A 19,741-nucleotide genomic window follows, 5' to 3' on the forward strand; every position below is an offset into this window, starting at 1 on the left:
TACAATTAGAGGTTATGTGAAGGTTAAGACTTTCGCAATTTATATGAATAAAAAAAATCAGTTCCTAATAGTGTTGAGAGGCTTGAGAATAATGCGTGTAACGCATCGCGAATCCTCGCCACATGCAATCGAGCTGTTTCACTTCAGAAACAAACATGGCGCCGAATCGCGTTGCAGTTATTCCACTCTCTTTCTTATCGTTGCGCATTCCGTAACGCTCTTTGCGTCGTTACACTTATTACGTTAAACTAACGCTCTAATAATGCCATCGCTTTGACATACCCTACCCGCTATAAAGAAGTTTTGCTTCAAAAATTTTAATAATATTTGATTAAAGTTTAAAAGTTTTAAAGTAAATAATTCATTACTAGATAATATACATTGTTTCAATTTTTGTGTATTGAATGTTTTTAAATATTTTTATTTTACGTAAGTTCAATAACAATATTTTTATCATGCACAGTTGAAAAAAAAATTACGCATGCATCTTAAGGAGTGGAAAGCGATCCATGCGAAGAAGCAAATGAAAAATGTTGCTTGCTAGGGGAGTCACTAAAGGGGAGGAGATGCAGTTGGCTAGGGGAGAACTCAAATAGCTCATTAGCTCGGCAGTCGTTTCGTTTGCGCTGAATGTGCGTTTGACGTCGAAGACACCACCAGACTCTCTTGTCAACCCAACACCCCACCCCCCTCAAAATTTCTTATGCAGCATGCCGATCAAAGTGTTCTCTGATACGCTAATTACAAAATCCCTCTTTTTTTTTTTGTGCACTACAATTCCGCTCTAGCGAATGTGAGAGCAGTGAAGAAAATGTGAGATAGGGTTTCAGGTGTCGAAAGTAGACAAAATAAACGTGATGTTTCATTAACAAAGCATTAACTGAATAGAACATCTCTCAGCTAGTTGTATGCAGTACTACGCTTAAACTGTGGTCTACGGTTTCAAAATGTTTAAGAACTAACTATAGAACCTAAGGCGTACTTTTTTGCAGTTTTTTTGTCTTCTGGGAAATAATCTGAAGCATAAATAAAAAAGTCTATTTAACTATCACCATAGTACATCGTACAGTTGGGAAATATTTTTTTCCTTTTAACATGCGTCACTAATGTGTGTATAAGAGATTCTTGACTTATGCAAAAGGGTTTTTTGAAGTTGTTGTTAGTGAACAACTGCTCTCCTCCCGAAGCGGGAAAAAAAATAAGCATGGAGCTGTAGTTACATAGTTTTAAACTAATCCTAACAAACTGCTGCCAATTTTTTTTAAATCGTGTCCTTTATTTTGCAATTATTTATTTTTTATTGCCCTATCGAACATTTTACCCCAGGAAAAAGATTGAATTCAGAAAAATTCCCAATTTTTTTTTTTATCTAGCTGCGCCCTCACACTGACATCTATGCTGCAAATTGTTGGCACACTAAGTAATTTATTTTTTCAGCTAAGCAAGCTCATATATGCTACAATATTGAATCAATTATAGCGTCGTGTTACATTTGAAGGCAATGAAAATAAAAGTCATTTTTTAAATATTGTTTGAAAAAAAAAATATATTTAGTTTAGTAGACTGAAGTGAGAGAGTTCCCCAAGTTTGTTTTGCAGGCTGCCGAATTCAACGAACCGGTAAATCAAAATCAGACGAAATTTCTTCAGTTTTCAGTTTATATATGCGTTCGTTCAGTATGAACTCAAACTTTTTAGTTACGTTTGAGGGCAAAGCTAAATACACCGTGTGGATTCAAAGTTCAGAACATCATTATTATTCTTTGATTGAGCATACCAGCGATACATTCAGTCAACCAACAACAGGCCTACGTACCTGGGAAAATTCCGAGCTGTAGAGGATTACAAGCCGGACAACGCTAAGGGTGACTGTTGCACGCTATTCAAACGCCTCATCGTCTTTACGTGCGAGGCACTGAACCGACGTATTTTATTTTCGTCGGCAACTTGACTGTGCTGAAGAGAAAATATTTATCAAGATCGTTTCAAACAATGATAAGAAAGATAAATGTGAGTTATAATACACAATTCTGTGTCATAATTTACCACCTTAGAAATAAAGGCGAAACTATTCGTTTTAAAAATATTCATTATAAAAAACATTGTACGTTATTAAATAATCATGCGAACACAAATACCACAAGAATTTAAAAAAGTTTTAGAAAATTTATTCAAGAAAAGACACTGTTCGTAAATCTTGAGAAACTTCTAAAATAATTAATTTTCTGCTTATATTCGCACATCGTTTGCGAACCAGGTGAATACGCAAACTCTGTGAAAGTTTTCAAGAAGGCACCTCAGCACTGACTCCAAGACTCCGTGAAAAAAAATACATAAATAAATAAATAATTACTTTTGTTTCCTTTAAACGGTTTTTGGAAAACTAAAATTTATACAACATTGTGAAATTTGAATTATGTTACCTTGATTGCGTTAAAATTATTTTTAAGTGTCTCATTTACATCACTGCTGCTTGAAATTGACGTTTCTCTAGTTTATGAAGAATTTTGCTGAGCGAAAATTACATTTATGTAGATATATAAGAATTAAATAAACTAACAAATATTATTGTTTGGCTCGAACGCATATTTTTATACATGCATTTGAAAGAAAACTTAATACTTCAAAACTAGAAATTTGATTTACCTTGAGTGAATACAAGTTAATAACAAACAGGGACAGAATTTAAAATGGTTGAAAATGTTTAAGCACCCAACGGACAACTGATTCTCACTCGACCGTGTTCAAAATTGTGAAGTCCATTCAACCTGGGGCCAGAAGAATAGCGCCAAATTGTGCAGGCCGCTATAGGTTGTCCCATAACTCAAAGTTAAGGCGAGAACAGTTGATAGGCCAATGAATCACGGTTCTGAATCAAAACTCCAAATTCAAAAAGTGTCGTAATTAGAGAATTATAGTCATTTATTCAAAAGTTATTAAATCCCCGTTCTGCAACAAATTATTGGATACTGTAACTTTATTTTTTGCTACTCAATCATAAATAAACCTACATTTCATAAAAATTAAATAAAATCAAAAATGCTCAACTTTTTTTTTGGGGGGGGGGGGGAATTCTTTGCACGCTTTATGTGGCAAAATATTTTAATCGGGTAGATTTTACTATTCACACTAAAATAAAATTACGTTGCCAAATTAGCAAGTTATTTCCTCTAAAAGCCATATTTTCAAATAACTTGATAAGTTATAAAAGCAAATGTTTTATAGTATGACTATTAAAATTTACTATGTTTTTGTGGAAAACGTCCTGCAAATATTTTTTTCGCATAGAAGTATAACATGTTTGATTTTTTTTAAATTTTTATCGATATTTTGGTTATTTAAAATTGCGTGACAAAATTTTTAAGTCACAGTATCAAATAATTTAGAGCAGGATGGAGATTTAAAAACTATTGAAAAAAAATGCCTAGAACCGTTATTTGACGCTGAATCATGGGACATCCTATAGATCGTTGCCTTGAGCACAAGAGTTCGTCGAAAAGCTTCAGCACGTTTCTGAATTCCGATGTGGACGGATTGCGCCCGTGGTAACTGTTCCGAACGAAAGATTTTCCCTCGAACCGGTGTGTTCCGGCCTCTTGCCATCCCCCTTTCTTCTTCAAAACGTCCATTACACCAATATTTTCTAATTGCAATGTTGACGCTCCCCAGACTACATCATCCACCCAACTCCCTCCGCTGTCCCTCCTCTACGGAGAGCCCCGGCCAAACCGTTTCTTTGCTTCTTCGCCTTCGTATTCTTCCACTTCTTCTTTCCGCCCTGGCGTCGTCATCTCTGTGCAAGCAGAAACCAATATGGCCGCTGGTGAAAAACCTCCACCCACCTCCCCTTCCTTCGCCCATCTCCCCCTTCCCGGCCCCCTTTCTTATTCCTTTTTCTTTTCTTTGTATGTGGATGTAATTTTTCTCTTCCCCCACCCACTCCTTCACCCACCCCTTCGCTTCATCTGTATTCCCACTCCCTCCTCCACTCCCTCTTCTGGACCAAGTGACGCTCGCTCGCCCGGCTGGGGAAAAAAAGGGAGAAAAGAAAAAAGTGAAAGAGGCTAGCGAGGGAGTAGGCACTCGAAAGAAAATAAAAAACGGAAAAGGGGAAGTTAAAAATTGTTGGCGAAAGAGCAAGAGCGGCTCACGGCATGCAAAAAAAAAAAAAATAAACTGTAAATGTCATTCTCATTCAGCGGCGAATCCACAAATGTTTTCCGCACTTCTCCTAACCCCTTCCACTTTAAAGAGGTTCTGGTCGGGGTGAATGTATGTTAGTGAGGCGGGATGATAAGTGCGACGCTCGCTGGTGCTTCTAGCGCGGTATCACCTCTAAGCGCACAAGGCTCTGTGAACTGGTGCGCAGTCTTCTCGTCGTCATGGGATAACTTTGAAATCTGAGCGGTGATCGTAACATTATATGACGGGAGAAATGAAGATAGAGGTGAAATGCAAGTCCTATATGTGCTTTCAAGAATCAGTACAGATTGTTTTACGCCTAAAAATTACTCTGAAAACACGTGTTCTAGCCATATTAACTATTCTAAAATTATAATTTAAAAACTTAATACAAAATTAAGAGTCCTTTTCGGCCCACAGCAAATTCTTAGATGCTTTTCGTAAACAGATCCCACTCGGATAGCTCGAGTAGTTTTCAAATCGCGTTGTTTTTCCTGAAGCTCTGCGCACCGTGTGTGCCCGGTCAGACGGCGCCTGTAAGTTACGATGGCAAAATGGCGAAGGTGATCTCCCTGCGTTCTCGAACGCTCCGTGACATCAAGGTCCTTCCAAGACACGCCCGTCCTGCATCGTCGTTGTATGGTTGTCAGCATATCAGGTCTTCAGTCCTGTGGCTATGGGTTCGAGTCCCGTGATGACTGATTTTTTATTTTCATTTATCGTCATCAGAGAATAACAGAAAGGAGCGTACGAAACCAAAGTGTAACTTTCAGAATGTTACGGAACCTGCATTGCTGTTAGGCGCCATGTTTGTTCCACTTGCGGATCTACGGTCTTGTGGCTGCGGCTACGTCTGTACATTACACACATTATTCGGAAGCTTTTTGACCCTAGTATAAACTGAATTTTTGGGTTTAAATTAATTTATAAACGCATAGTTCACACGTAGCCTCTCAATGTACTCAACTAAAATAAACCATAAAGCACTTAAAATATCGAATTTATGTAGGCCTATCAGATTTTAGTTATCAAATCACTTGTCCAAAACATATATGTATATGGAATGTTAGTGAGACAGCTTGGTTCCGTGTAACGAAGGTAGTAAGTACGTGTACATGTCTAGTTTTTGCAGGGAGATTATTGTGACTTTCATTGAAGTGAAACTTCATTGCAGTTGGTGCGGTCGAGGCGAAGACTTTGTCTGAGATTAATGAAAGATGAGCGATCAGGAATGGGGCACTAGATGGCGGAGAGGTGGTGGTGGGGGGCTCTCAGGATTAGGGTGCTCGATAGCATGTTGACATTTTAGCACACTGGACAGGGTGCTTGTACGTTGTTTACAGCCCATGTGTTGGCCTATAGGTATTCATGCAATGAGCAGGAAACTTTAAATTATACAGAAAGTTTTCCATAAAACATAGTTTTGACGTTTACGTCTATCAACCCCGTTTCACAGTCTCGCTTTCGCAAGCGCAGTGAAGGGCTTCTTAACCCCCAGCCCGGATCTTCGCCCCTGATGAGAAGTACCGCGAGAAAACCCACTGGCCGCCGAAACGAGCGCAGAGTTTGCAGAGGGACACACACGATTTGATAATTGTTCACGAAAAGCAATCAATAAAGGTTTGACTTCACATTGGTAGTTCTGTTCTCATTTTTTATTCCTTAAAAGTGTTATTTTTTCAGATAGAAAATGTCTGAACTAAGTGCTATGAAAATTATTTTTTAGGTATGGAAATTATTCCGACGTGTTGGCTGATTGGTTACAGGTTCTGGCTGATGAACCGAAATGTCCCTGGGAATTAATTCTCTGGTGGCAAATCTCCTTCCCCACACACACTCTGCGGAAGGCGACGGGGAGCCACTGTAGCATCTCATCCGCCTGGTCTGTCATGCCTGTGGGATGTTCGACTCACCCTGTGCCTAAACCAGAACCCGTGCCACTCAAGTCCCAGTGTATTACATCTCTGTGCCCGTCTCCACGCCAACACACATATCGACGCTCGAAAGATGGTTTGAGTTTACTATGAACAGAGTCAATTTGGCCTTAAACAGACAACCAAGTAAATATTTTTATTTGCAGTTGTAAGTAAGGTTGTTTTTTTTCAATTTTAAACTTGCTACTTTGTAGAAGTGTGATTATTGTATCACATAATTGTACAGACAATAGCGTTTGTTGCTTTTTATTTAGAGCTACGATTTCATTTTTTCGATAGATAAATATATAAAACCCTAATTAAAAACAGCTACATTAATGATTCAGTCACTATTGCAGTAATAATTTCACAAATAAAAATGCGCTACATGGATAAATATTTTAAAAAAATACTAAAGGGCCATATCTGTAGCTGTGCCATGTTGAGAAACATTTTAAATAATGTCGAACTGCCACATTTCTATATAAGGCTGTTTTGGATTAATATACAACCGTAACATTGCCAACAGACTGAGTGCAACAGAACAGTCAAACTTAGTACATAATTTGGACATTGTTGTTCTGTAGCACCTTCAAGGACAGGGAAATACAAAAGCGACACATATCGACAGACAATGGACTTAATAAAAAATTAAGCTGTAAAGTATTTTAAAAATGCATTAACAATAGATGCATTTCAAGTCAGACAATTTGCGAGCCGTAGCGTATTTTTGTTTTCTATCGCCCGTGGTGGCCTTGCCTGTGGCGTTGGGAAGGGAGGAGGGAGAGAGACAGAGAGACAGAGACAGAGAGAGAGTGAAATGGTGATATGTGATGGAGACGGTACATCTCTCGACCGTTCCCGTTGCCATATAAGCCCTGGGGCAGAAAAAGCATTCCACCCGCACCCTTAATTGTAGTTAGCCTATTATTCCTGACAAAATACAAAGAAAAAAAATCAAATAATTTTCAATTGAAAAAGCCTACGAATCTATGGCTGGATAATGTAAATGATCACGAGATTTCTCGTATAACGTATTCAATAATATGTTTTTCCTTTGTTGCTTTTGTAGATACATTTTTATTTTAATCATTATTTTAAACAAGTCATATTTTATTTAATATATTACTTCAACTTAAATATCAATATATGCCATTTACATGCCCCTAGCATTAAAAAAATTCTATATTTTTTATTTTGTAAAAATATTGCACGTAGACATAAATTAGATTATTAGAACCTACACACAAGTTTACTTTTGTGCGTGTGTTATTATTTCCTGTAAACAAATACAGCGCATATGTGTGAAGGGTGCAAATAACGGAATTTATAAAAAATTTCTGGTTAAATATTTCAAATTTAGCTTGGCAAAAAATATATGCATATTGCAGAACAGAATCTACATTAAGTTTATTTTGTGCTTTACAATGCTATATAATCAGAACGTCGCCGTCATCATTAAATGTTTTTAAATTCGAATTTTATGAACATTTAATTTTGTAAATAAATAAATTAACATATGAAGATAGGAATTTGTGTGTATGATGATCGTTAACATTTTTAAGTCATCAGTAATTTTAACCCAGTTAAAAAAATTAGTATATGAATGGAGAACGTAAAGTTTTCTTGGTACTGCGAGAAAAAAAAATATATAGGTATATATATTATGAAATTTTAAATAATCTTTTACCATTTTCATTTTGGTTTCGGAAACCTAGACATTGTGGTGGATAAAAATTGTGAAAAAGCATTTTTAAATTTTTATACTTGCGTTGTGCGGCAAATGTGTTTCAGCTTCCCGATATATTACCGCGACATTAAAATGAAAATTCAAAAAACCAATTGTATATACAAGTTTATAATGTATTTTCTCATAAGCGAGATGTTTTTGCAAACTTTGGAGCGCCGCTACAAGCTACAAAAAGAATCGCATATGATCTGTGCCTTTTTAAGAATAAATGTATTTATTATTAATAGAAACATTAAAAATTATTTACACGATCGTTTACGTTAATCCTCTGTGATTTTAATCAGCATCTTCTGACTGACGAGTCAGAAATATTTCCAGTTAAATAAGTTTAAATCACTTATGAACCAGTTTTCTAAGGAAAACATAGAAAAATAACTATTTTTTTGTCTCTGAAATAAAATGAAGGATAGTATATATATATTCCAATTGTGAAATTATAGTGAGATTACTTTCATCTCAAAAACTTTCCACTATTGTAAAATTAGCGTGCAGAGAGAGTTTATTTATTTTATATATCAATATTTTTTACTGTGAAAACGGGTAAATTGGTATATTTATAGTCGTTTATAGACATGAAAAATTTTGTGCATGATATATAACGGTGTTTAATAAAGTGCAACGCACGTAAACATTATTATGCCACAACAAATGGCAGGATCAGCCTGTAGTCAAGTTACAACAATTGAGAAATCACGAAAGAAGCCTGCCTCGTAAGTGGACAGCAGAAACAGTTGCTTCGAAAATTTGACTACTCGTTATCGTCAGGCTAAAAACCTGTGCGTTTTGCTAGCTATGCGACTGACGGAGACATTACGCGATTTAGAAACTTCTTGCGCGCAGTCAGTTCGCACCGAGATGGTTTCCTCGTGACTACGCTGGCATTCTGCTAGCCAGTGCACAAGTACACGTGTGCACTTGTTCCAGAGCGCAATTGACATCGACGATGCAGAAGAAGAACTAATTAAGTAGCTTGTAATGGAGACACTGTCGCTTCCTTTAATGGAAAACGAAAAACAAAGTACAAAAGGAATTACGAAGAAGGGAAAAAAAAGACTTTTACATTAAGGAAACGAGAGAGAGAAAAAAAAACGAGGAGAGATAATAATGCAGGAAAACAGAAGAAAAAGGAGGCGAGTAATAAAGAAAGCAAGAAAGAGAGGGAAAACGGCTCTTCTTTTCATATAAAAAGCAGCGAGGCTAGAAAAATAATTATTATCTTCGTAGTGCAGGGCTTGAGCGAAGAAAGAGGGAGGGAGGGTAAAAAAGCCGTACACGATGATAACAAAAGCGCCAACAATGCAGCAGTATCGTAGAAAGTACAATAAAAGATCCGAGGCGCCAAAAAACAAAAGACGGGGAACAAAGAAGACAGGAATTTTCTGAAGTTAAAAGCATGCGAGGCGGTGCAGGGCGCGCGGGCAAACGAAAAATAACGGATAAGGAAAACACATAAAGTGAATTCTTAATTCTGCTAGAGTCATTTTCGCCATGAATTATTTAACGATTTAAAACACGAGGAACGAGCATCCGTTAATGCGCCATTGCCATGTTCGCAGCATTTCACGTTCTCTTACCAGCGAATTCATCGCGGGAAAAATGTATCAAAATTTAACAATTAAAATTATTTTGAATATGCTCTGGCCGTCCGTAGCTTCAGTTTTTCAAACCTAAGCAATCTCATGACTGTGTTGAGTAATACACTCTAGACGTAAATAACAGTGTGACATCATTCACCGAAAATTCTGTTAATATTAGGCTGTAACCCAAATCAAGCCATCAAATATCTTTATGGGCTTAGTTAAAACAATATACATGAATAGTAAAGGTGAGCACAGGTCTTAAATAAAAATGACCTAACATTTGACGGAATGGTGATTTGTCATCCATAACTCATTTCATTACATTTTTCTGTATAAAGTGGGTAGGAAAAAGAACTGAAATTGTTATTGCGTTTGTGAAATGTGGATCAATCTGTATGCTATGGCCAGTAAATGGGGTGACAGCATGAATTTCGACAGGGGTTATAAGAAATTACTTAATAAAAAGAAAATTATCTACAGAAGCGGCCCAAGTAAAGACCTGTAGGAACATCTCATGCGTCGATATGTATATAAATTTTACGTGCGGGGCAATCTGAAACAACACACGGTTAGCAAGCGGAAACGGCAGTAAGCAGTAGGCTATATAGAATTCTTACGAACTAGTGGACAAAGCTATTTTGGCGGCACTCGTCAGATCACCCGGGGACGACGAGGAATGAATCATGTGATCGTAGCGACGACAGAATGAGTTGTTGAGTGGTAAACGGAAACGGGAGCATCCCGAGAAAACCTACGGAATCGCGGCAGCCTTTTCCAACTTGCGACATATCTGGTTTCGAACCCTGAGCGCCTACTCTCAAATAGCCACTCAAATAAATTTTTATTCGGTCCAACGTTCTTTGAATGATTCTTACAATGAGGAATATCGAATTAAAACATTATTTTTGACATACGCCATTTCAGGTTTTCACTGTATGTCATAGATAAAACCTGGAGATCGGACACAAAGAAGCCTACTGTGTTCGTCGGTGCTGTCTTCGCTGTGTTGCCAGACTATTTGTTCAGTATCATCGCTGGTTTCCTTTGCTTGTCGCTCTGTTGTCCAAGGATGCTCTGTTCTCTTTTTTACTATTCTTGTTGCAACTGTCTCGTAGTTTTAACATTTGACATCGGCTGATTATTGCTTGGTTTTCTTAGTGGTTGTGTATTCATATTTCTTTGCCCATGCTTCCGTTTTTCTTTACGACATACAGTGTAGACCTGCAATGGTGTATGTCCAAAATATTGTTTTAAATTTTGTCCAACATTAGACGATATACGAATGGAAAATTTTTAAAGTAACGGAAATATGTCGATCCGGTATTGTTATTGCATATAATTGTAAGTTGTTTTTTATTAATTGATCCGATGCAATTTCTAATTAGCATTCGCGGAAAAATACTCCCGTATGAATTGGGTTTGAATACATTACCAGCTTGCGTCATTGACCTCTCTCACGATCTTTGCTTATGATTACAAGACAATTCAGTAACTATGTCTGATGATACGTTAGGAATCTCCGGGTGTTAAAAGCTCGCAAACAATATTGATTAAAGTTTGTGGTGTTACAAAGGGGTTACATATGTACCTACATGTTCCCGGTAGGCCCAATTTGATTGAAACATTTTTCCATTGTTCGGAATAGGATTACATAAAATGTTGAAGTGAAAAAAGAGCCTTAATCACGCGCCATGCACAGTAAAAAATTGTTACGAAACCCCAAATTTTGAAACGTCAACTTTTTTTAACACTTGATGATTATAACTTGCACGAAATATAGGATTATAAAAAAATAATTAATGTTAAAATATTAGGTTCTCGTATAAATCTTTTGAATTACGGCAACTACATGTAATGATGCTGTGTCATAGCATGACCACTTATTTTCTCTATCGTCGTGCTCTGCCACTGATGGTAGCTGCATAACGTCTTGAAAACAGCACGAGGCTGTAATTAATAATGTGAAGTGGTACGTGCTGTTAATTATATCGCTGTAATACTGAACCAAAGGCGTGCATCTTTACCCATTTATTATTCATACCGCTGTACCCTACCGCTATGACGTACCGGATAGTCAACTTCGTCAACTGTGTTACATGTGGCAGTCTAAGAGGTTTAGTGCGAATGTGATACATTGTTGTTCATTAAGTGTTATATTTAAAAACATGAATAATCATTACCTATATAATAAAACCATTTAACTGACTCACGACGAATAAAAAAATGCATACATGATATTGTTCTACCAAACCAAAAAAGTCACAAAACGATAAAATAGATTTTTTTGAGGACAATTAATTAAGCGATGTTTGAAGAAAATGTGTTACTGAAATTATAATTTGTAATATGAATGTTACTGTATCTAGTCGAATACTTACAAAAGTTGCAGTGTCTTCGCTGAAAGAATCAGTACAAGCGTTTTGGTGACTTGAGAGTGCGTTGCAAGCAGATAGATAATATGACCAACTATGTACACTTCTTTATATGGTTGGTGTCTCTTCACACCACTTCGATCGGGGTTCGATTCCCCGTGGCATCTAACGCAAATGTTCGCAATGAGGGAAACGTTGGGACGTTTCTGCCTCTACCGGGATATGCCTTTACGTTAGAAAAATTGTTGTACTTTTTACAAGGAAAATCCTTGGAAACTCAGTTGCCAACGACATCACTTGTAAAACTGCAAGGCAGAGCTTTGTAAAATTGCAAATGGTACAAAGCTCTTCCTTGGATATCTTTGGCAACTAAATTTCCAAGGACTATCCTTGTAAAGTACAAAAAAAAAACACATTGTAAAGTGATTGGGTCGTGGCTGTTCACGCCCGTCCAAAATCACTCGATACCGTCCGTCGACAATCTTCCGCATGTCGGTGGAAGTTCGAATAGTCGTTCTCGACGTAATCGACGACAGTGTCCGAATCATCTAACCTCGACTCGAACGTGCCATTCTCGACGTGTCGACCTCGACCAAGGGTTGAAAACGGTAAACATCTGGAGAGGCGAAGGCGCGAGCGTGGTTGAAGTCAGTCCCGCGGCGAACGAGGTCCAAAGAGGAACCAATAACAAAGCCGCTGGCGCGAGACTAGCAGGCTAGGTGGCCCGCTGGGCGTTTTATGCTGACATGTCGATTATCTCCCCTAATCTCCGAGGTGCTAAAACAAGCGAAACTACAATTTAACCTACATATTGATTTTGGAATACCTTAAGACATTTGTTTAGTAGCATTAAATTTAACATGTTTCAATGCAAAATCTGTTTAAACGCTTTGTTTTTTTTCTTTCCCACGAATTAACTTATTTTTTTTTTGTTTCAAACCAATAATTAAAACTATAATCCTTTAAATGTTTGTAAAATAATATTAACTTTAACATTTAGTTTTAATTTCTTTATGATATTTCAATATAATTTTGGATATGTTCACCCAGATCAATTTTTAGCCTATGTTGTAAAATTTACTATCAATTAAGTTCTATAGCTCAGTAGTGATAAAGAGTGACTTACAATTAGTTTCGTACGTAATTTTTATATATATTTATAACTGCTATTAATAACTGTGTCTCGATAAATTAATACCTCTGATGGTTCTTTGTTATTTATAGTCGAATACTGACATCATATTATTCAGAGTTTTAAATGTGTATTTTCTTGTTACTCATAAATGTGGCACACAATTTAGCCATGAATTAAAATTTGTTCAACCCACATTTACCCAAATCGTAAAATCAGAAATTCTGTTTACAAGTTAATTACTCTACCGCCACGTTTTCCACGTGGGCAAAGAAATTCTGGATCGCCTTCGGTGGCAGGTGAGTGATCCGATATCTTAATCAGCGACTCGCCTAGGGCAAGCTGGCGCAGTGGTATAGCACCAGACTCGCGTACCGGAGAAACAGGGCTTGCACTCCAATCCTGATTTCAATTTCCTCAATGGTGTTCTGAAATCACTGTTTTCAACTGAGCTAAGCAGACTTTTCCCAAGTTTACTCGATGTGTGATTTTAGTGTGTATGTCTCTAATCAGGAACGTAAGCTGAATTGCATTTCTTTGTGCAAGCGGGTTGGAGGAGGGGGGGATATATACACTCTCCCATTGTTTGCTTTCAAATCCTTTCCACTTGTTGATGGAAATTATAATTTTTTTATTTATTATGATTTAGAGGCGGGCTATATACCCCATCTCCTCCCCACTTGCGTACGCTCGTGTGTCTAATGAACCAATCGACAATACAATAAAACCAAAATGGGTAACCAAAATAGAAAACGTAGCTATGCCAGAGAAGATAAAAAATAAATATATAATAGTGTTAATAGATGTTATGATTCCAAGGCCTACTCGTTTTTATTCGTAATCCTCTTCAGTATAAAAAAATTGAATTTTTTTCGCACCTGAATTTCAACCTAGAGGAAAGAAACGGGGAAAGTTTGAACGATGGTGCTCAATCTGATCATGTCTGAGAATCGTTTATATATATTTTTTAAATAATTTTTCTTCCCTTTGGAACCAAATTCACAAACGCGTTATCTCCGGGAATCCATGGAGGAAGCAATCTTGCTCCTTGGAACCTCGGGATAAAAAGCCTTTGGGCGGTGTTAACTCCACTCAAAAGACCCGATACTTCTTTCGCGAAAGTTTTTCCAACGCGGGTCCCTTTCGTAAGTTGTCGCTCCGGGCGTACAACTTGACCGAGGTTGCCACATCGCCCCTCCACCCCCTTCAAAACCTCCCCTACCCCTTCTGCCTCTACCCCCTCTCCATTTTTAACTAACTTTTTCTTTTAAACGTGCCCGACGCTATTTTTTCCTCCCCCGTTCCTCCCGTCGCCGGCCAAGGTTTTTAATTACTCTAGAAGTTCTGGGATTAGGTAGACGTCAAATTACTCTGAGCGCCCGGGGCCGCTAATGAGAACAATCCGCCATCTTGTAGGAGGGTCCGATAAACGATCACAAAGCAGTCATTAAGCAATGTCGGGAAACGGCCAGACCGCTTCAGTGCGACACTGCCAAAACTCCAGGGACGTGTTTCGAATGTTTTGCATCCGGCGTGATGGATATTTAAACCCATTTCTTAGGTAAAAAAAGCGACCTTTTCAATCTAAATTCATCCCAGTAAAGAATTACTGCAACTTTCGAGTAATACGTAAAGTAAACAAAACAGCACAACAATAATTTGTAAAACTTTCCACTTCTGAAGTGAAACTTCTAAGCTGAGGTGGCTACAACTTTAGAGCGTTACGAAAATTCCGATCACATGAGGGGAATAGTTAGGTACGTGGTGGAGGAACCAGGGGAGGAGCGAAATAGTTAGGTAAATTGGAGGGGGAGACTAGAAGAGAAGGGGAATAGTTAGGTATGTGGTAAGGGAACCAGGAGAGGAAAGGAATAGTTAGGTATGTAGTAGGGAACTAGGAGTGGAGGGGAATAGTTAGGTACGTGATGGGGGAACCAGGAGAGGAAAGGAATAGTTAGGTATGTAGTAGGGAACTAGGAGTTGAGGGGAATAGTTAGATATGTGGTGGGGGAGGTGGGAGAAGAGGGGAATAGTTAGGTATGTGGTGGGGGAACCAGGAGAGAAGGGGAATAGTTAGGTACATTGGGGGGGAGAACTACAAGAGAAGAGGAATAGTTAGGTATGTGGTGGGGGAACCAGGAGAGTAAAGGAATAGTTAGGTATGTAGTAGGGAACTAGGAGTGGAGGGGAATAGTTAGGTACGTGATGTGGGAACCAGGAGAGGAAAGGAATAGTTAGGTATGTAGTAGGGAACTAGGAGTGGAGGGGAATAGTTAGGTACGTAGTGGGGGAACCAGGAGAGGAGGGGAATAGTTAGGTAAATGGGGGGAATCTAGCAGAGAAGGGGAATAGTTAGGTATGTGGTGGGGATATGAAAAGAGGAGGGGGATAGTTAGGTATGTGAAGGGGGTACTGGGTGAAGAGGGGAATAGTTAGGTACGGGGTGGGGGAACCAGGAGAGGAAAGGAATAGTTAGGTATGTAGTAGGGAACTAGGAGAGGAGGGGAATAGTTAGGTACGTGGTGAGGGAACTAGAAGAGGAGGGGAATAGTTAGGTACGTGGTGGGGGAACCAGAAGAGGAGGGGAATAGTTAGGTACATAGTGAGAGAACCAGGAGAGGAGGGGAATAGTTAGGTATGTGGTGGGGGAAACGGTAGATGAAGAGACGGCAGGGGATATGTACAAATGACGCAGCGGTGATGCTACGCAATTCTCGTAACGCTGCTTGTGTTTGTCTACTCCTCAGTTTTACGATTGACGTCACCATATTTATTTTATTTTATTTAAAGTATCAACAATTTATTTATTCGCGTGGAAAAGAGTTTTTGAGTCCTTCAGTTAATTTTATTATTATTATTCGTTTTATTCATCTGAGGTCACACCCGCATTCTTACTATTCTCAATTATTATACCTTCTTCGTTACAAAAATAAACTAGTAATTTATCTCTATCTCTACCTAATAAGCAAGAAGTTTCAGTTTTGTCGCACGTGGACTCCACGCACTCATTTTTTTTTAGTTCTAGACACAGAATTCCTAAAGAGTGAATCACAAATAATTTTATAAAAAACTCTTAGATGCAGATCAATTTCGCTGTTTCACTGACGTCTGGGGTGGACTCTACAGTCCTCTAAATACTCGCACCGCTTACGTGAGGGAAGATTGCTTGTGACTCGATACTTCTTTGGTCGAAGAATTCCCATTGGCTCGTAGTCCTCCACGTCGTGTAACATAGGCCTGTTGCATAAGCAGTCCAAAGGTATGAGTATTTGGATTTCAGCACACAGAGGAATGAAACAGCGAATTTTTACGGTCTCTAAGAATGAGCTTTTAAAAAAAACTGGAAAGGAGTGTAATTTATTGTGGACAGGAAAAAATTTATGAGCGTATTTGCATACAGCTATTCGAGAAACTACCTACTAGCACTTTTCATCATTTTTTTGTGAACATAAACGAAGAACTGCTAAGGGCGACATTGGCACACGCGTAACGTGCCTGTTCACCCGTACGAGCAAGGCTGTGAGCGGCGTGCAGTATTTTCGTCCAGCTGTGTGGAACAATGATACTTTCAAGCGGTGAGCCGGTGACCCTAAAATTTAACTGTGGAATAGTCCGTAACAAAGTTCAACGAACACGGCATGGGTGACTTCGTGGGAACTAAGCGAGGAAGTTGTTTTTGAAACTCAGTAATGGGAATATACCCGTTCTGGGCACGTGTAAAGCGTAAAAATAAATGTTTATCAAACACGAAATATCTTTAAAGTAGGTTCACACGTATCTTTTGAAGATTTTTTTATGTGCAGAAACGAATTGCGAATACTTTCACCATAGTATTTTCCTGTAAAAAGTGGTTTATCAACACACCGCAGTGAAATTTGGAGCCCATTATGAATCCCCTCGAAATCTTTCGTTAAAATATATTTATCCAATTATTTATTCAGGTCTGTAGCTGCAATTTCCGTTTCAGAAGACAGAAAACTACTTGTACTGTTAAGTTTGAATGTCTTCAGGCAACGATTAATTTTAAATGTATACATTGCAGGTGCCTTAAGACAAAGAGACATAAAAAAATAATTGGGCTCAGGATCACTTAGTTAACGAGTAGAAGCGCTGTAGTCGAATCATTAACGTCAATCTGATGTAGGTATATGTGATTCAAGTCCATTTCGCTACCCAATGAATCGGTGAAATAAACGTGGCTTTAGGAAGTGATTTCTTGGGAACGCGGAAAACCGAAATAAGGATGGCAAAGACTGGGATTCGAACACAAGTTGTCTGGAATGGGAGTGCAACATTTTACCGTTTCGCCTCGTTGCTCGATGGTTTAACTGTAATCCATGATGATTGTTTACAACGAAATTAACACCCCCCTTCCCCCCAGGATAGTCTTTGGGGCAGTTTCATTGGTTCAATTTCACTATACCCACAATTAATTCGAGGATTAATTTGGTAATAATGTATATTTGAAGTACCTATGACTACATCCTTGACGTTATTGAGCCGCTACAAAGTGTGATAAAAAAATACGGTGAAAATATTCTTATAGCTCCAACTGCTGATGCTAAATCTATTTGAAGTAGAAAGCCCGATACCTGATCCGTTGAGATAGTCAGTGTCAAGTTTGAACAAGTTGTGACTTGTCAGTCGGCTTTCAGAGCCGGAAGAGTGAGGACGTGTTTACCGTGTCTGTCGCGGATTCGTCTGAACTCAGGATGTGCTCAACCCAAGTTTTATTTCCCATTGGTTGATTTCTCAGCGAAATTTTTTATCCTTTTTAATTGGTATTATTTGATTTGTTGGTTCACGGTCGTAGAGGGGAATGTCCAAATGACTGCGGTCCAATCATGAACACAGTGCGAGAGTGTGAAGGATGCATTCTTTCATGCGACTTGAGGAATGAGCGAAATTTCCCTATCTTTAATCATAGATTTCGAACAAGGCGTTAAATTTAAGTTTTATTAAAGGGAGACCAGACATACAGTATGGGTCATGGCTGCCTCCTGCATCACGATAACGCGCCGTGCGACGCCTCGCTTCTGATCCGCGAGTTTTTGGCCGAACAAATCCACATCCAGAAATGCTTCCAATCCTGGAATCAACTTTGGGATACGTTCGCATCGCTAGTCAAGGAAAGTATTTTGAAGGAGATTATTTCAAATTTTATGTGAGCTTATTACTTTGTCGGTACTAAATTTGTTCACCATATTTTTGATTACACCTCGTATAAAAAAGTAAAAGATGTGGTTACAAAATATTGTGTAACTCGTCAAAGGATGTTGCATTTTTTTAGACCACCTAGCATTATAAAATGACTTGATTTTCTTCAAGCAAGTTGAGTCTAGCTGGGAGTGAATGCATTTGCAAAATTATTGTGGCTCCAAATATCACTTATTGGTAGAGGCCGGAAAAATTCGCGGTTTCGTTTACCTTCAGAATGAACTACACTGTTCTCTGTATACTCGAGTAAATAATACCAGTTCATTGGCTGCTAACTTGTGAGTTGTCTCAACTGGGTTGCTGTGATTCGATACGTTTTTTGTTAAGGATTTCTTATTGGCTCAGAGTCGTCCAGATGGACAGTGAGCCAATAGGAAAAACAGCTCAAAGGTATATGGGTTTGAATTTTAGCCTATCGTGAAATGAATCCACAAATTTTTCAGGTCTCTACTTATTGGTAAATATTTGCAAAGTTCGCATGATTATCTGATCAGAATGAACTCAACACACTTTTACAAAATAATTGGGTGTTCATTGTCCATTTCCTGTGTCAAATGTTATCTTTTGTCGGACTGAATGTGGTTAGGTCATTTGAACTTTGTAAAGTTATTATTGGTTTCTTTCCCTTTGGATTCAAAAAGGAATAAAATTCGCGGATTCATTTCGCGATAGGATAGAGTCCAAATACTTTTGACATTATTTTGCTTCAGTGATTGGGCCACAGTTTATCTGAAGGAATCTGGGCCAATGAAAAATCTTTAACAGAAGAATTAGCGAATCACGATCATTCCAGTCAACAGGTGTTACGAGTCGGTAACCAATCAGCAGATGTAATTTGCACGAGTGCATAGAGGATCATGGAGTCTATCCTTTAGGGATTTGAATTCGCGAATTTTTCCGGTCTCAACTCATGTGTTATTTTATTTTGTTTGACTGCGAAAGCCTTCAATATGCCGAGTCGGTAGTAAAGTCCTTCGGAGCTAACTATAATCTCTGTTTCTGCGGCGTCTCCTCACGCAGCAATGCGACGGCGCCATGCCACAGCAACACATCGCGTCATTGAGAACCAATGGTTTTTACCCGCGCCACAACTAATCATAAACGATTGTATATAAAATGTTTATTGCTGTTACACACCACTGTAAAAAAGTTTTTATTTTTATAAGGATTGTCCTTGGAAACTCAGATACCCACGAAATCACCTGTGAAACTGCAAGCAACAGCTTTGTACCATCGGCAAATATACAAAACTCTTCATTGCAGTTTTTACAAGTGATATCGTTAACAACTGAGTTTTCAAGGATTTCCATTGCAAAAAGAACAAAATAATATTAATGTGTTTGCACTTAACATACGACAGCCATCAATACCTGTGGGATTTTTTTAATCATATTTTTTAAGAATTTATTTTATATTTAATTCAAATTTAACATTTAATTGTAAAAATCACTGTGTGTAAACACACTAAAGAGGTTACTCAGATATACTAAATAAACAAAAATTAAAATATAATAATTTTTGTTGAAAACTCTTTCTAAAAACAAATTTTTTACACTAATTTCAGTAACACCGCACGTGTGACGCGATAGAAAATAT

The sequence above is a fragment of the Bacillus rossius genome, chromosome 2 (genome assembly GCF_032445375.1).
Source record: "Bacillus rossius redtenbacheri isolate Brsri chromosome 2, Brsri_v3, whole genome shotgun sequence".
In the NCBI taxonomy this organism is placed as follows: domain Eukaryota; kingdom Metazoa; phylum Arthropoda; class Insecta; order Phasmatodea; family Bacillidae; genus Bacillus; species Bacillus rossius.